General features: G+C 44.6%; 1 protein-coding gene across 1 annotated transcript in view; it reads left to right on the forward strand.

The window, feature by feature from the left end:
• Positions 1-17,516, forward strand: part of LOC135216293 (bridge-like lipid transfer protein family member 1) — a gene marked incomplete in the record, with an annotated part of 368,522 nt that overhangs the window by 16,167 nt on the left and 334,839 nt on the right. Inside the window, 1 exon segment of the mRNA XM_064251459.1 lies at positions 13,540-13,679.

The following is a 17,516-nucleotide window of genomic DNA, read 5'->3' on the forward strand; positions in this document are numbered from 1 at the left end:
CTTCCGACAATTTACGACCCGAATGGATATTCAACTCTACTTTGCTGGCGAAGGACTCGTTGCTGGGGATGTTTTTTTTATTCATCGCGAACGTAATCGTGTAGCTTTAGGATGCAGAGAATAAGTATGAGCGCAAAAATAGAACGTTGGACCCGCCCAGGCCCCCAAATCCCCTTGTTTTAACCATTGAAAAAGGCCGTTTCAATTGGCTATAGGTGGTTGTCTGGAACTGTGTAATGGACGAAAAGTTGTTCGAACGCTAGTTAAAAGTGAAGTAGTATAACCTCGGTCATGTATCCTATATATATAAAGTATCATGTATCCTATATATAATTGATCATAAATAACAGAGTCGAAATATATCTTTGCGTGTACGCAATAGGAATCTCTTATATAAATGATCATAAATAACAGAATCTACATATATCTTTGCGTGTACGCAGTAGGAATCTATTTAAAGTGCACATATATTAATCATAATTATATGAATCCATATACATATGTATAAACAAATCAGGTAGCCTATAATCAATCTGTTACCTTTTTTTCTTACCAATATCTGCAGTTATTTATGAATTAGTATATTGATTAATGAATCAGATACATAACAGTTAGCATAAAAATCAACGAATCAATCAGCATAAACATTAATAATTTTATCAATTCATATATGAAATTTTTTATCAGTTAAAATATGATTTTTATCATGTTAATCTTCATTCTATGCAATTATCAGAGTACATTAGTATTTTTTTCTGTAGCATATGTATCTTAATGGGATGAAGTGAAAAACTGTATCATTATATATATCATGTGATCACTATTTTTATTTAACAATATCATTGTTTTATATTTTATTACTTGAATCAATTCATGTACACCATGAATTTTTATTTACTTATATATATATTCACATAGTGTCTGTATCACACTCCTATAAGTCAAATGCAAGTCAAGTTTGAGTAATATTCAGTGGTTGGTTTTGGTAGCTGACCGAGCTAATGTAAGTGTTTACATAATAAAAATATGGAATGTTAGTCCATATATAGTCTAAAACTAAAGAGGTCAACCAGATTGCTTGCAGGAATGTGATCAGACTAGAGACGCTAAAGATGACGTATACAATAAGTATGTAGGCTAAGATAACATGCCGTCACCTGTAGTCACTCAATTGTTTATAAACATTAGTCCAAGCTCCCTGCTTGAGACAACTACCGCCTACGTGATCTGTAGCGTGTCTCATTTGATTGTGTGTTCGTATGAAACTATGTCATCTGATAGTATGTTCATATGTTCGAACTACTGTCTGTTCCTTCATAACTTGTAACAGAGATGGTAGACAAGCAGAACAGAGTTAGCTATCGTCATTAGAAGACCTGTACCTCTTTACCTAAGCTTTATCATGTAGAGGAATAGGATTAGCCATTATCATTGGCAGAAGCGATCAAGCTATCGTTATTAGAAGACTTGTACAATCATATCTGATCTTCAGCATGTAAAACTTCAGAAGAAATTATATCTATTTTTATACTTAGTGTTTTCTACAAGAACCTCACCGAACCATGAGTTTAACACATCGTCGTAAAGATAATACCGACTTCGTAAGTGATCTACAAAACCCCAGACACTCCATTGAAGATGGAAGTGCAATACCAACCGACTTAGCGTATAGATTATCGCTAGTCTAACATTACCTCATAGGGCACCTTATCATACAAGGCACAAGCCCTAATAAGTATACTCTGTTTTCATTTTCATTACTTAATTATGGGTCAAGATGGAGCTATCGCTGTATATGCGGCGGTTTCCGCTCTTTTCATGAAATTGATACCCTTGAATTATGTCTCGGTGCCGAGGGCGGGCGCGCTCGCGCCGAGTCATGTATTTTGGGCGGAGGTGTGTAATTAAAATGTAAGTACTCCTTTCATTATATTTTTGCCCTGTGCGTTCGTTGCTGAGAGCGTGAAGGCGCTCGGCACGAGCCTCTTATTTTGTAAAATAGAATGCAATGAAAGTGGAATCGCATTTGCAGTATTCTTTTTCATTTTCATTTATTATTTAATTGCATCCATTTTCATTTTGGATCAATTTCCGCTCTTACCCGGGAATTGATCCTTCCCATTTTCATATATTTTTTATGATAGCATTATATTTTTGGATCAAGTTTCCGCTCTTACCCGGGATTTGATCCTTCTCCTATTAATTTTGTGTGAAAGTGAAATCGCAAGTGCAGTATTCTTTTTCATTTTCATATATTATTATGATTGCATCATTTTCATTTTGGATCAAGGTTCCACTCTTTCCCGTGATTGATCCTTCCCCTTTATGTTGTGTGAAAGTGAATCGCAAGTGCAGTATCCTGTTTCATTTTCACATTATTGTCACGGCTGTGCAGGGGTGGGGGAAGCGAAGCTCTGCCAGGAAGTCGTCGGAAAGCTCTCCCGCGACTCCCTTGGTATCTGATTCTTCATCTTCTTTCCTGCCCCCTGCTCAGCCCCTTCATTGACTCCTTCTCCTTCGGGGGTGGGGGTGGGGGTGGTTTCCGGGTCCTTCTCCTTGCCGTTCTGTTGAGCGTGGAGGAGGGCGCTCGGTGCCCCGTCGTAATTTTGTATTTGGGGTCTTCCGTGTGTTCGGGGTGGGTCATATATTCCCCCCCCCGTGCGTGAGGGAACCCTTTTTATTAATCTGTCTGTGCTACCGCAGGTTCTACATCCGTGGGAGATGACCTTGGACAGGTGTGGGCCGCTGGGGAGGCAGGGCGTGCCTAGCATCCAGGGGCTGCTTCAACGTCTGGCGGGGTCTGGGGCGGTGACTCATGGAGCGGTGACTCATGGAGCGGTTACCACTACCACCACCACGATCTTGACCCTCGCTGCCGCTTCCCCCCCTTTTGGTGTAGAATCCTCACACTGTCAGTGACGCCGTCTACCGCTGTTCAAGGGCCGGTCGCCGCCGTACCGAGGGGGGTTATGCCGCCGCTGTACCGAGGGGGGTTATGCCGCCGCCGCCTGGGTTCTTTGTGTTCTTCCCCCAGACTTCCGCTGCACCTAAGAGCTCGCCCCTGGAACGGCCGCCAGTACCCAGGTTCCCGCTGGCTGCCGACGATTCTATGAGGCAATGGCTGGGCCGGCCGTATCTGCCATACCTGCCGCTAATGTGGTTCCCGCTGCTGGCTTGGCTGTCCCTTCTGTCGAGCTGCTGGCTTGGCTGTCTTCTGTACCGCTGCCGCTGTTCTGCCGCTCCAGAGCTGGTTGTTGTACCAGGCCGCTCCTGCTGTTCCTGCCCCTGTCCACGCTGGTCCTGCCCACGGTGCGTCTTCCCCCGTCCCAGGTCCATCCGGACAGGTGCAGTCGGGCCGTGTTGCTTCGGCAATAGCCCCGGCTCCCGCCTGGATGGAGGACCTGACGACTGTCTTGCGTGAGCTGACGAGGAAGAGGAAGAAGAGGAGGAAGGTGTCGTCTTCGTCTTCATCGTCTTCTTCATCGTCTGCTGCTGCCTCTTCTCCTTCGACTTCTAAGGCCCACGAGCCGAAGAAGAAGAAGGCTGCATTCCCCCCCCCTAAGAAGTCTCCTTCGGGAACTTCTAAGGGCTCGTCCCACCCCGGTGGGAACGGGGGTGTCCTTTCTGCCTTGGTCCTCCTGCCCTTCCTTCGGGAGCGGGGCCCGTCCTTCCCTTAACCGCAAGGAAGAGATAGGCGTGGGGACCAGAGGAGTACCGGTTACCACTGGTACTTCCTCGCCTGGTGCCAGCGGCGATGCCGCTACGCCAGGTTCCGGCTCGGTCTCTCGTTCGCGAGAGATCCCGAGTGTACGCTCTCTCTCGGGAGACTGTGCAGCCAAAGTTTCGGCGCCAGAGTTCGCTCGGCGCCAAGACCAGCGGTCACCGGAGCAGCAGGCTGGTGAAGAAGCCCGGGCTTCCCCCAAGGTGAACTCTCAGGCCAGGCCAGCGCTCGTGCTTCTGCAGCGACCAGCTGGTAACCCGGGTTCCCCCTAAGAAGGCTCCTTCGGGAACTTCTAAGGGCCCGTCTCACTCTAGTGGGACGGGGGGGTCCTCCTGCTGGTCCTCCTGCTCTTTCGAGAACAGGGACCGTCTCTTCTTCCGCAAGGAAGAAGAAGACGGGGACCAGAGGAGTACCGGCTACCACCGATAGTTCCTCGCTTGGCGTTAGCGGCGCTGCCGCTACGCCAGGTACCGGCTCGGTCCCTTGTTCCCGAGTGTACGGTCTCCCGCGGGAGACCGTGCAGCCAAAGTTCTGGCGCCAGAGCTCGCTCGGCGCCAGGACCGTGGCACGGAGCCGTAGGCTGGTGAGAGCCGCTCAGTTGAACCTCTTGCCAGACCAGCGGCCGCTCTCGCAGTGATCAGCTGATAACTCGGGTAGATGTGACTTCCGAGATCCAGAGGAACTTGACTGAGGTTATTGCGCTGATTCGTCAGCACAACTATCTCAGCAAATTATTGCCGCGTCACGGCTCAAGTCGTTCTGGAGCCTGAAGAGGGAACCAGACTGACGGTGGGCTTGCTGCAATAAGAGCTTCTCGACTCGGTTCTGGACCAGGTAGAGCCTCTCGTCTCCGGACGGGATGGCTCGCTCAGGTCTAGCCGGTCGGGCAAGCTACTTCCACCTCCTCTGCCACGACAGCGGCGTTTTTTCGGAGTATTGCAGCTCTTCTTCCCCCCCTTCGGTCCTCCTGAGAGATTTCGACCTCGACGAGGACTGGAATATGAGTCAGAGGACGGTTTTGGCTCTCCTGTCAGGTGTCGATCAGCCCCACCCAGACGACGTTCACAGTGGTGGCAGATGCTTACCTACAGTACGAGTTCGTAAACCCTCCTCGGGCGGGGGGTGGGGGGTGGGGGTGGGGGGTGGGGGGCAGGAAGGCCATCGCCGCAAGGTGATGGCTGCTCCTCTCCAACTGCTAGTTCCGCTGGAAAGGCGAGCAATATCCATTTGCTCCCCCATTCCCTCTCTCCTTACGGCTACGAGGGAAAGAGGTAAGATCCTACAGAGACTTCTCTGTAGGATCCCACGATTGGGGACTGCGCTACTGAGGGGACCTTCGGGTCCTACCTGACGTAACCCCGGTTGTGGAGGAGGGACCCTGCACCATCTCCGATTTCTACGGGAATCGAGAGGACCACCAACCGATATTCGTTTAACGAATCCGGTGGGGGTTTTGCTGGGTGCTTAGAATTCTGCGGAATTTCTAGCACACACAGGCGAGACCACTGTCCAAAGGGAGTTAGACGAGTATTCCCGATAATTGTTACCACGATAATCGGGGATCTCGCCGAATGCTCGAATTCCTGGAATTCTTAGCGTTGGAAGAAGACTGCCGCCGAAGGAAGATATCTCACAGTAGGCGGCCAACCCTGGAATAGAGAGAACGGACGGGAACATCCAGTTTGGCTTGAACTATCGTCTTTGGTATTCTGTTCACCATTGAAGCTTTCCTTCGGAAGACTTCTCCTTCACTCTCTTTGTTAGAGATCGAAGGTGGTCGATCTCCAATCCTTATTTTGTTTTCTTGAAGGAAAAGAATTTAGGATGGAGATCGTAGTTCAGAATCCTACAAATATACTACGTATATTAACCTCGTGATATGATTCTGCTAAGCAGTTGAATTGTCCGAGGGGTAGGCGCATATCCTAGTTACTCTACGGATTGCAACTTAGACGAGGAGTATTCTAATTGAACTGCAACTCGGGGTTGCCTGCAACCTCCCAGGAGTTTCCAGTTTCAATTTTATACACTTATGGTTTTGTCACAACAACACCATTTCAGCTTTTGTATTTACCAAAATTCGTTTCGCCTAAATATAATTGCTCGAGCATATCTTTTTATGCTCGGTGGTTCTAGCCGAACTTATTCCTTTGTGGAATGGATTACCTGGCAACTCAGGATGACGAGTCAGCGACAGCTACTGTGTATTGAATTGCCCGAGGCAACTCAGTGCCAGCTGCTGCTTCGAGATGCACGGTCGGTTATGTCTTTCTCCCCTGCTTTGATTGAATGCCAACTGTATCTCTGCCCAACAATCACGGACTTAAGTCTCTGATTAACGGGGATTCTCGCATACATGAATGACCATCTACTGCTGTGACGCTCGAATTCATCGCCTTCAGTATTGCGAGAATTTACAACAGAGATATCTCTTCGACTTTCATCTTTCTGTTTACCGCACGGTAACAGAATTCTGTAATAGTCTCTTGCTGCATCGCACTGCGATAATGCGAATGATTTTTGCGGAATCTGAGTTTGTCCTCAAAATATCTCGTATTCGGAGGTGTGCAATTGTTCATTGTTCATCCCGGATTAGTAGATGTATTGAAAGACATCGCCTACTCCCAGACCTGCCAGCTCTACTTCCAAACGTTCAGCCCATAAGAAGCAGTTCTTCAGGCAGTACTCCCCTGTGTTTTCATTACTGAAGAACGCCCCGCTTTCATTGCAACTACGACTTCTCACCGGACAGCAAGTATTCAACTTCGTGTTTGTGGGATTGAAGCTAGTTAGCTGAATTTCTTTTCTGCAATTTTGTGGTCTTACCATCATGTCGGACTCTAGTCCTTCAGTAGTTAGGTTTTGCGCCGGAGGGTGCAAAACTAGGTTAGTTAAATTAATTTATGATTCGCACACTAAGTGCATTAAGTGTAGGGGTTGTGAGTGCTCGAGAGAGTCTACTTGTGATGAATGCAAGGATTGGAGTGAACAACAGTGGAAAGTTTTTGTTTCTCACTCAGGGAAGGTAATTAAGGATAGGAAGAGGAAGGCAGCTCTCAGAGCTGAAAGTAAGACTAGTATCTATAGCTTCTTCTGCTTCTTCTATCAAAGCACCTGCTCCTATTCCTTATCCTTCTCCTCTTATTATGTCTCCGATCTTGATTCCTCCTGACACCATTGCCAGCCTCGAGTCTAAATTTGAAAAGAAATTTGATGTATTAGCTAATATGGTCATGCAGTTAGGTTTATCTGTAAAGTCTTTCATAGAAAAGACTCCTAGTGAAGTGAAAAGTGTCAGTGCAGTGCAATCTGAGGGGGTAGCTGTTTGTCCCGATAGTTCTCCTAGACGAAGGTTCCTGTCCCGCTCTCCCGCCTCAGGGAGAAGACATACTGGAGGTCCAAGGGAGACCACAGACAGTTGCTTCCTCTGTTGATCCTGTGGTGCAACAGCAGGATTCGACTAAACACCATTGGAAAGGTGTGTCGTTCTGTAACCAGTTGTCGACAGAGTCGAGTGATTCGTCGCCAGTTAGACGTCGTAAGAGGTGTTCTCTCTGCCCCCTGTGAAGAAGTACAGAGAAGTAGATAACCCTCGCCCGTTGTGTAGCGTAGCTACATGGACTTCGCCTCAGATTCTCACGACAGCAACAGCCGCCTTCGACTCGATTGTGGAACGACTGATTCTGAGTCCGTTGAGATCTTCAACTCGTCTAGCTGTCGAAAGTTTACCTTCAACTTTGCATGCGACAGATAATTCGACTGGCGCGAGACCTCCGGTGTCGATCGTATCGAAGTCCACAACCCCAGTTGCTACGACTTTAACTTAAGAAGACAAGAATTCAGTTCCTTTACATCGACAATTGCAAGAGCTGATGAACTGGATGAAAGAAAGCAAACAATGTCCGAAGAGCAATGAGTCAAATCAAGAACCGTCTCTGTCACCTATCTCTTTAGATGACGAGGAGGACTTAAAAGCAGACTCTATTCCTCTCTCGTGCTATTCGAAGCTTTTACGCTACCTTCTGGACATGTACCCGGATTACTTTATAGCAGCCGCTCCCAGGTTGCCTGCTTCCATCATCCTGATGAGAAGGAAGAATTTCGATCCTCTTCTCCCGAAGCTCGTACTTTCCAAGGCTGCTAAACAATCGCTTTGTGATATAGAAGACTGGTTGAAGTTCAAGAGAGTGCTCGGGAAAGCAACTTTCACCTATCCTCCGTTGAAACTTATCATGAAGAGGTATAGGTTCTACATAATTGGAGAAGCCCCCTCCATGGGAGTGTCTGCCTCCTCCTAGGGGGACTTCTCGGGACTGGTAGATGCAAATAGGAGGTCCGCATTTGCAGTAGCTAAAATATTCTTTACATCACCCGAATTGGACCATTTGGTAAAGAATATCTTCAAGATTTTGGAGATTATGAGCTTCTTGGACTGGACGATCGGCCCTTGCTACGAAAATAGAGGACTGCCCTACTCTCCAGGAGGACCTGGCATCAGACTGGCTTGGGGTTTTGTCTTGTGCCAACAAATCAGTTAGGGATGGTTGTGATGAGCTGGCCTCTCTCTTTGCATTCGGGACTCTCAAGAAAAGGCAGCTCTGGTGTTATTTTGTTTTGAGAGGAGTCGCCTCACCTCAGAAGTCCACCCTTTTGTTTTCTCCTCTCAACAAGAATCATCTGTTCCCCAAAGAAACAGTGGCCAAGACACTTTCCGCACTGGGAAAGAAGTCTACTAATGACTTAGTACTTGCTCAGTCCTCTAAGTGAGTTAAACCCTCGACTTTGACGCCTACCACCTCAGAATCGCCCTTGCAGAAGAAACCCTTTCGAGGGGGCAGGTCTAGACCGTTCGTCAGGCCTCAATCGAATTTACGACACTCTACCAAGTCCTCAACCAAACCTGACACTAAATCGTCCAAGTGATCCTTCAATCCTTCATGCTCCAGTAGGGGACGGACTGAGCCTTTTTTGGGAGGAATGGAGTCGCAGAGGGGCAGAGCCCTGGGTGACCCAAGTTCTCCGGTTCAGTTACTCCATTCCTTTCAAAGACACTCCACCTCTATCCAATGTTCCCATCGCATTACCCACCTACTCTCCAGACAGAGAAGTTTGTAGCCTTAACTCGAGAAATAGAGACACTCGTGCAGAAGGCTGTCATAGAGGAGATAAGCTATAGACCATCCCCGGAGTTTTACTACTGTTCGTAGTCCCCAAGTCATCAGGGTCTTGGAGGCCTGTACTGGATGTAAGCGCACTGAACTTGTTCGTTCAGAAGACGAAATTCAATATGGAAACGACTCGTTCGGTATTGGAATTCCTTCGCTTAGGGGACTGGATGGTATCCCTGGATATGCAGGACGCATACTTCCACATCCTAATTCACCAGAACTCCAGGAAATACCTTCGTTTTGTGTTCATGGGCAAGACCTACCAGTTTCGAGCTCTTTGCTTCAGCCTCTTGACAGCACTGCAAGTATTTACGCGAGTGCTGACTCCGCTGGGAAAGTGGTTACACCTCCTGAGCATCAGTGTCACTCTACCTAGACAACTGGCTTCTCCTCTCCTCTTCGGAAAGTCAGTGTATGAAGGATCTCAAGAGGACTCTTTCATTAACTCACGCCTTAGGTCTTCTTATAAACAAGGAGAAATCTCAGCTAATTCTGACTCAGAGCATTCTCTATTTGGGGATGACTCTGAACTCTCGAGTTTTTCGGGCTTTTTTTTCACCAGAAGTAGTACAGGATTTCCTGGACTGCATGTCCTGTTCCGCCAACCATTGGACCAGTCTGTTAGGAACACTAGCTTTGGTGGAACAGTTTGTCAAACTCGGAAGGCTGCACATGAGGCCCCTACAATTCTTCCTGAAGGCATCATAGTGCAGGAAGACTCGACAGTATTCTCAATTTCAGATGAAATCAAGGAGGGCTTAGTGTGGTGGCTTTCAAAACCAAGACTGGTAGAGGGTCTTTCACTTCGTCCGCACCACCCAACCCTTCTGTTCTATCAGACACCTCCGACGCAGGTTGGGGAGCCCTGTTGGGGAAAGAACGAAGCGTCGGGGAATGGTTGGAAGCTCAACGCTCCCTTCATATCAACGTGAGGGAGCTATTATCAGTGTACCTGGGACTTCAGGCGTTCTTTCATCTTGTGACGGAACAGGTGGTAGCAGTTCACGGAACGCGCTCCTTCACCCTCTACAACCTTGCAAAAGATCTGCTTATGTGGGCAGAAAAATTTCAAGTTACGCTGATCCCTCGATTTGTTCAAGGGAAAATGAACGTTTTGGCGGACGAACTAAGTCGCCGTCATCAAGTACTGCCATTGGAATGGACTCTCGATGCGAAGGTCTGCCTAAACCTATGGAAACTTTGGGGAAAGCCGATGATAGACCTATTTGCAACTTCAAGGAACAACTGCCTTCCGCTGTTTTGCTCTCTAGTCCCTGACCCTCTTGCAAGGTCAGTTGACGCAATGTTACTAGACTGGTCGGGCCTGGAAGCGTACGCCTTTCCCCCGTTCTGCCTAATAAGACAGGTGCTGAACAAAGTGTCATTCCACAAAAATGCACTAGTCACTCCATTCTGGCCAAGGAAAGAATGCTTCCCAGATCCAAACTAAAGTCTCTTCTTCTGTGAAACATCTGTGAACGAAATAGCTGATTTCCTTTTATTCTTAAGGGACGTTAAGTGTTTAGCACCTTCGACTATTAGGGGATACAGAGCGATGCTTGCTTCAGTTTTTAAACACAGAGGACTAGACCTATCCACGAATAATGATCTTTCCGATCTGATTAAATCATTCGAGACTTCCAAATCGTCAAAGGGCTCGATGGCATGGAATCTCGATATAGTTCTTAAACGGCTTTTGGGTCCTCCCTATGAACCGTTACTTTCTTCGTCTCTGAGGAATCTCACCAAGAAGACGTTATTTTTAGTTGCATTGGCATCAGCTAGACGAGTTAGCGAGCTATATGCGATGGACAAAAAGGTGGGATTATCTCAAGGCGACGCAGTTTGCTCCATCGAGCTCAATTTTCTCACGAAAAACGAAAACCCTTTTAATCCTTGTCCACGAAACTTCGTTCTCAAGAACCTGACAGACTTAATAGGCCAGGAAGAAGAAGAACGGCTCTTATGTCCCGTGCGGGTATTAAGATATTACCTCCGCAGAACGGAGAAAATTAGAGGTCGATTGAATCGTTTGTGGTGCTCGGTTAAAAATATCTCTCGTCCTCTCTCAAAAAACGCTATTTCCTTTTTTTTGAGAGAATTAATTGTCGAAGCACACACTCAAGCTAACGACGCAGTGTTTCCTTTACGGAGAGTGAAAGCGCACGAAGTTCGAGCAGTAGCGACTTCCCTCGCTTTTCGACACAACGTGTCGCTATCCGCTATCCTCCAAAGTACTTTTGGAGGTCTGAATCTGTGTTCGCTACGCATTATTTGAAAGAAATCAAGACAGTGTTCGAAGATTGTAAGTCTCTCGGTCCACTTTCAGTAGTTAGCATGGTGTTGGAAGAAACGACATAGGGGGTTGCTCCCTCTGTTAGCCTATGTTTCGCCTTGTATCAAGGTTGACGAGTTAAAGGGAAGTCTGGGGGTACAATGTACCTGGAGTAATCACCAGTCATTTTAGTGTTAGTTTTGGTGGGTAAAGGTTTTTATTTGGGTATGGGTGACAGTTGTTTTCATGTTGGTTATTTCTGGTCTCAGCCCAGGGTAAGGGCAATAGTTTGTTGTATCTTCGTTGAGTCAGCGGTGAACACCATGACTACGAGGATATTCCACTCCATATAGAGGCACCCATTGGTCATACTCCAAGCCTTCTACTGTGTTAGATGAGCACCGACCAGAAGCAGTATTCTCCTGCAGTAGCTCTCTTACAAGGTAAGGTACAACAGGCACTAACAGTGCTTTTGGTTATTTTGTTTTCAAGAATCATGTTATATTTGAATTAAAATTTACATCCACAGCCCCCCATCCTTACAATGGGTAATCAGCTGTATAATTGTTCGGTAAGACACTGCAATAAAAATGGAATTTTCATTATAAAATAAAATTTTATTGCATACTTACCGAACAATTATTAATCAAAGCCCTCCTTCCTCCCCTCAGGTGGATGGCTGGGCAGAACGAATTGATGTTACCTGGGGAGTTGTACCTGTAGCTCCCTCGAGTGGAGGGAGATGACATCACCTACATCAGCGATGGCAGCGCCACCGCGAAAGTTTTGAATCTATAGTCTGCCATTCGTAGGAAACCTACAGCTGTATAATTGTTTGGTAAGCATGCAATAAAATTTTATTTTATAATGAAAATTCCATTTTTGTTTTTTGTATAATTTGTAAGTAGTTTGACCTCGACCCGACTACAGTGACACTAATAAAACACATGATGTTGCCATACAAGCAAAATAGCCAGGGCCCTGTAACCCCTGCGGTAAGCGCATGCAGCGCAAAAATTCCCGTTTGCCAGAACAAACGTGCTTGCCAAGAATGTTTCAAAATGTGGAGAAGGCGTAAAGTGCCGTTCCACCATTCTGCAGTAGTAGGTACTACCAGCATGACCTGGTGTTCACGATCAGGTTTACCTGTCGTTTCACCTGCGACCGTACGACGGATGAGCGTCCACACATAAAGAGCAGAACTGTCAGTCAAACAGTCAACTTGAGGTCATCGCCCTTAGTTCTTGTCTAGCCTTTGTTGTGGCAGCACTATATGGCAGCGATGGAAACTCTGCTGGCTGATAAGGAGGTGGAGCTAGCTAGTATGGGATCTGCCCATTTCATCACCAGTCCAGTTCGTCACTATTTTTTTTAACCTATTTTGTCACCACACAGAAATATTAAAATGCAACAGAATAAAAATTTTGTTCAAATTGACTCTTAAAATAGTTGTTTTGGAGGACAAAAACAGTTTATCAGTTTACTATGTTTGTCTTACAATGTAGCACAGCTAATTTCTGCGGTGTGCTAAATCCATAGGATAGCAGTCACTACTGACAAATAAGTGGTGGGGTGTAGGGCGTTGAGGGCACGTCCAATCAAAGGATCCACCATAGGCAGAATGTAAGGAATTTGTTTTGTAGCCTTAGGATTCCAGATTTGTTAATGTTCAAAAATGCTATGACCATTTTGTTAAAGGCCCTTCTCTTTTACCTTTACTCAAGGTCAAGTTTCATGTTGTAATGCCTCCTGCACTATTTAAAGGCCTTGTTACCTCATGAATTAGTGTGCGGTGACTCACCTCACTTGGCATCAGTACTTTCTTATGGAATCTAATTCTCAGAGGAGCAGCATTGTATTTTGTATAGAAAAAGTAAAGTTTTATCTTCAGTAATTTCCCACCTCCTGTGTGAAAGTGGGAATTACACCTATCCAATTTAAGAAATAAAATTTATTTTTTATAAATACCTCTTGATAGGCATATACATTTATGTACCTCCTCAGTCTCCCCACTGTAGTGGACAGAAAATCTGGAAACAATATGCTCGAACTAGTGATTTGTCCAGAGATGAGTGTATAGTCGGTGTAAAATTAAGTTTCCTATCAATTTTTATGCTGTTTTACACTGTTGTCATCCTTTTGGTACAGTGAGTTTAGCCATAATATTAAAGGTAAGTATTTGGAAAAAAAATTTCATTTTTTAAGTAGGTATTAGAATTTTGAGAGTTTGCTGTATGAAATCGTGGTACAAATTTTTTCAGTTTTTGGTTTCCAAATAAATTGATTTGCAACATCATCTTTTAATACTGTTACTGTACTTTGTTAAGTAATCTCCATAAATAGATCTCTTAAGTATCATATTTCTATTTCCTCAGAAATTCCCTTATTTGGGAGAAGTCCTTCTCAGATAGAAGTTAACTTCCTGGTGTTTTATTTTATATAATGGATTGGCATTTGATTCTGGAAACATCACTCCTGAAACTATTCTGCCTTTAAGAGTGCAGTACAGTGTAAGGTAAGAGAACCATTTTTCTTTAGACTATGCAGGTTGATATAGCAATACAAGTACTTATATGATTTATTTTGTGTAGTAGTAAATGTAATCTGCTTATAACCAATTCATAGTTCTTCCTATGAAGTATACAAGCTAGTATTGTCTTTTATAAGATATTTATCATATTCCTTGAACAAATGTACTGGTTTGGTTGTTGAAGCTTGTTAACTAGCTGGTGACAGATGTGTGGAAAGTTGAGGAGGAATCCAACCTCTGACCTTGCTGAAACCACAGGTTTTTAGGTGAAAGTTAACCTCTATCATTAGCTTTATTTGCTGCTACTTGGTCCTGGTTGGACAGTAGTTAAAATTGAAACAATCATTAATGAATGCTCCTAATAGTTAACCCCAGCCTTTAAAGGGTAGGGGTAAGAGGGAAAAAATGATCAATTGCCTAATTAGAAGAGAAGGATAGTAGTTCATATGTGAAACAAACCTTCGGTCTTAACGATAGGATAATCTTCTAGTACCAGCTGGGAACTGGTTAAAAAACAATCAAAGATTGTAAAGCACAATCAGCTAAAAAGAACTCATCCTCAATTCTTAATGACCTCACATACTTTACTTGGCTCAAACAATTACTGCTTTAGGTTTTAGACTTAGTGGACAAGACAAATGTTAGAAATAATTTATCTAAAAATTTAATTTAGTTTTCAGTTATCCAATTGTGACAATTTCATCATGTTGGTCAGCAGGGAAGAGAAATTTGCCAATCAGTGTAGTAATAGAATTATTTCATGTTTGGGACACTAAAAGTACTATCTTCATACTAGTGTTCATTTTTTACCAAGAGTGCACAATGACTTGACAAAACAAATATAAATACAATATTCTCTATCTCTGTCTCTCATTCACATCCATCAGTGGTTTTATTTGACTCATGTTTTACTGTTGTTTAGTGAGTGGATCATTGGATGGATGTCATCTTTTAGGTGCAATAGCCTTCCCTCTGATGAGACTCAGAAGACATCTTGATGGTCAATAAGGAATGCGTTATTGTAATACTCCTTGAACACCGAATTAGCCCTGGTCACTGACCAGCCCAAACTATATCCCCACAGACTTACCCATAAACTGGGTAATTTTAACTACCAGTATTACCAACGGTGCAGGTAAAACTGTACTGAGTTACCTGCTTTACCGCTGGCAACACTGCTGCCAGTACCGGTTGTTAGAGGCCCTCCCCTCACCAATTGCTCTTCATTCGCTTAGCTGGTTGGACGCATTCCTGCTCTGAGTGAACTTTTTTGGTCTGTAGCCCAACCCTCAGTTTGATTTGGCCTTAATTCTGGTTGATGGCCTTGGCTTTCATTTGGATTATGCTTTGAATTCTGCCCCAGTTTGGACTGTGTAAGCTAAATAGAAGCAAGAAAATCGAGTTAAGTAGGGTGAAATAACCCTGCCTCTGCCCTTAGCTGATTTTTCCAAAGCAAAACATGGATCGTTTTGTATTTTATAATACGTACTACTATACATAGTAATATGAGACTACATACACTATTACTGGATACAGTGAAGTAAAGCATAACTTTTTATAAGAGTCAAGGAATGGATGCATATTCGTTATGCTTGTATTTTAGGAGGGTCTCTTGGTGCTTCGGCAAGTACCAAAATATGTACCGATAAACAGACACAAGCGCCATCTATTAACGAAAAAATAACCAAGTCTAGTTCACTTATTTACATCAATTTTAAAATTAAAAACTCTTCATATAAAGAAAAATAACCATGTCAAATATGAATAGAGTTTCTAAAGATTAATTTACGCTAAATAGAAGCAAGAAAATTGCTCTGAATTAACTTAAATACACTAAATAATCTTACCTCCCTGCTCAGTTGATTTTTCCATACAAAAACATGATCGGTTTGTTTGTATTTTATAACACAAATAGTAATACAAGACTACATACAGTATTACTAGGTAAAGCAAAGTAAAGGATAACTTTTTAAAAGAGCAGATGAAAAGTTGCATTTTCATACAATCAACTTACCTGTCAGATATATACATAGCTAAGACTCCGTCGTCCCCGACAGAAATTCAAATTTCATGCCACTCGCTACAGGTAGGTCAGGTGATCTACCGACCTGCCCTGGGCGGCAGGACTAGGAACCATTCCCGTTTTCTATCATATTTTCTCTGTCACCGGTGGTATCAACATTGTTGTTACTACCTCCTGACTAGAATTCGTTTTTCAAGGCAATTAATCTTCTTTCATCGGACCTTTTGGTGACGTACCTGGATCGTTGTTTTGGCATTCGCTACTGTGGACTGGATTTTGGTTGCTTGCTTTGATTTTTTCTACAGAGTGTCTGATTCAAGTGTTAGTGTGAGAGTTTGTGTGAATGTAGGCTGCAAGGTGAGGATACCGAATTCTCGGTTGATCCTCACACTGTATGCCGTAAATGTAGAGGTTTTGAATGTTCTTTGACTAACACCTGTCATGAGTGTGAAAGGTTGAGTGTTGAAGAATGGAAGACTCTAACTTCTTACTTGAAGAAGTTAGAGAGGGATAGAATTAGAAGGGCTGCATCTAAGGGTGCGGGTAGTTCAAGGCCTATTGAGCCTTTTCCTGATTCTAACTCTTCTGTAAACCATGCATTTGATTCTCCCTCTTTATCAGGGCCCTCACAGGCTTTGCATTCAGATTCAGCCTCGGAGATCGCTGATCTGAAGGCTACACTTCATAGGATGAAATCCAAAATGGCTGCCCTGAAAGGTAAGGATAGTGAAAGTGACGTGTTTAGTGAAGTGAGGCCCCCAGTGTTGTGGAGGGGGCGTCTGACCGTCTCTGCGACGCTCCCAGGCCTAGACCTCTTTCCAAGCTCCCAAGCCCAGAGGAGAAGGAAAGTCGAAAGCCTTACAGAGGTTGTGGAGAATCCCCACCGGTCAGGCGTCCCTTCAGCAGGCTCTGTAGCGCAACAGACTGCTCAGGATGGCTTTAGAAAAAGCGTCCTCCGAGAGTGTTTCTCGTCGTCCGGTTCTCCTTCACCTAAACGAGGGTGGAAGGATTCGGACCTTTCCAGGCCCCTGAAAAGGCACTGGAAAGAGCCTTTGTTTGACTCGAGCCCCGAGCGCTTTTCTGATGAAGCTCCCTCCGCGATCAAGAAGGCGAAGGTGGTTTTGACGTCTCCCTGTTACGACAGACCAGGTAAAACTCCTTCGAGGTCTCCCTCTCTTGTTGAAGAGGACGCTGGAGAGGCTTCCAAGAGGATTCTTTTAGCGGTTCAAGAACAGTTAGCCGCGTTGGTTGGAGTCCTTTCGAAAGATCCTATTAATAAACATTACCTTAATATAATTTATCTAGCCCTAAATCCCCAAAAACCGCACCAAAATTTACCACATTGGCAACCCTGTTACCTCCTATTCTGTCCGCCAGTTGGCAACACTGTCGTTGACAGATACGAAAACCTTCCCTCGAATCAGTTGTTAACGAGCGCCCGTGTTGTTTACATCACGGCCGCTCTTTATAAATTTCCTTAAACATTTTTGTGCCTTTAAAGCTTTCATTATTTGTTAAATGAGACTTTATATGAATTACCACTCACGCATTACATCACGAAATAGTGAATTAACTTTGATTTCTGTTGTGGTTCTTATCTCAAATTACGAACTTTTGCGCGACCCGGAACTACTGACCTGTCCAATTCTACAATGGATTACCAAGAAATTACGATGCTTCCTTCTGCCAGCAACATCAGGAACTGCCCGGTTTGTGGGCACAAGGATGAGTAGCAGGGAGTATGAACCCCATGACATTTGTAGCTCTTGGTCGTGGACAGGTTTGTGACTTGACTTCTC

Source organism: Macrobrachium nipponense, chromosome 6, assembly GCF_015104395.2.
Source record: "Macrobrachium nipponense isolate FS-2020 chromosome 6, ASM1510439v2, whole genome shotgun sequence".
NCBI lineage: Eukaryota > Metazoa > Arthropoda > Malacostraca > Decapoda > Palaemonidae > Macrobrachium > Macrobrachium nipponense.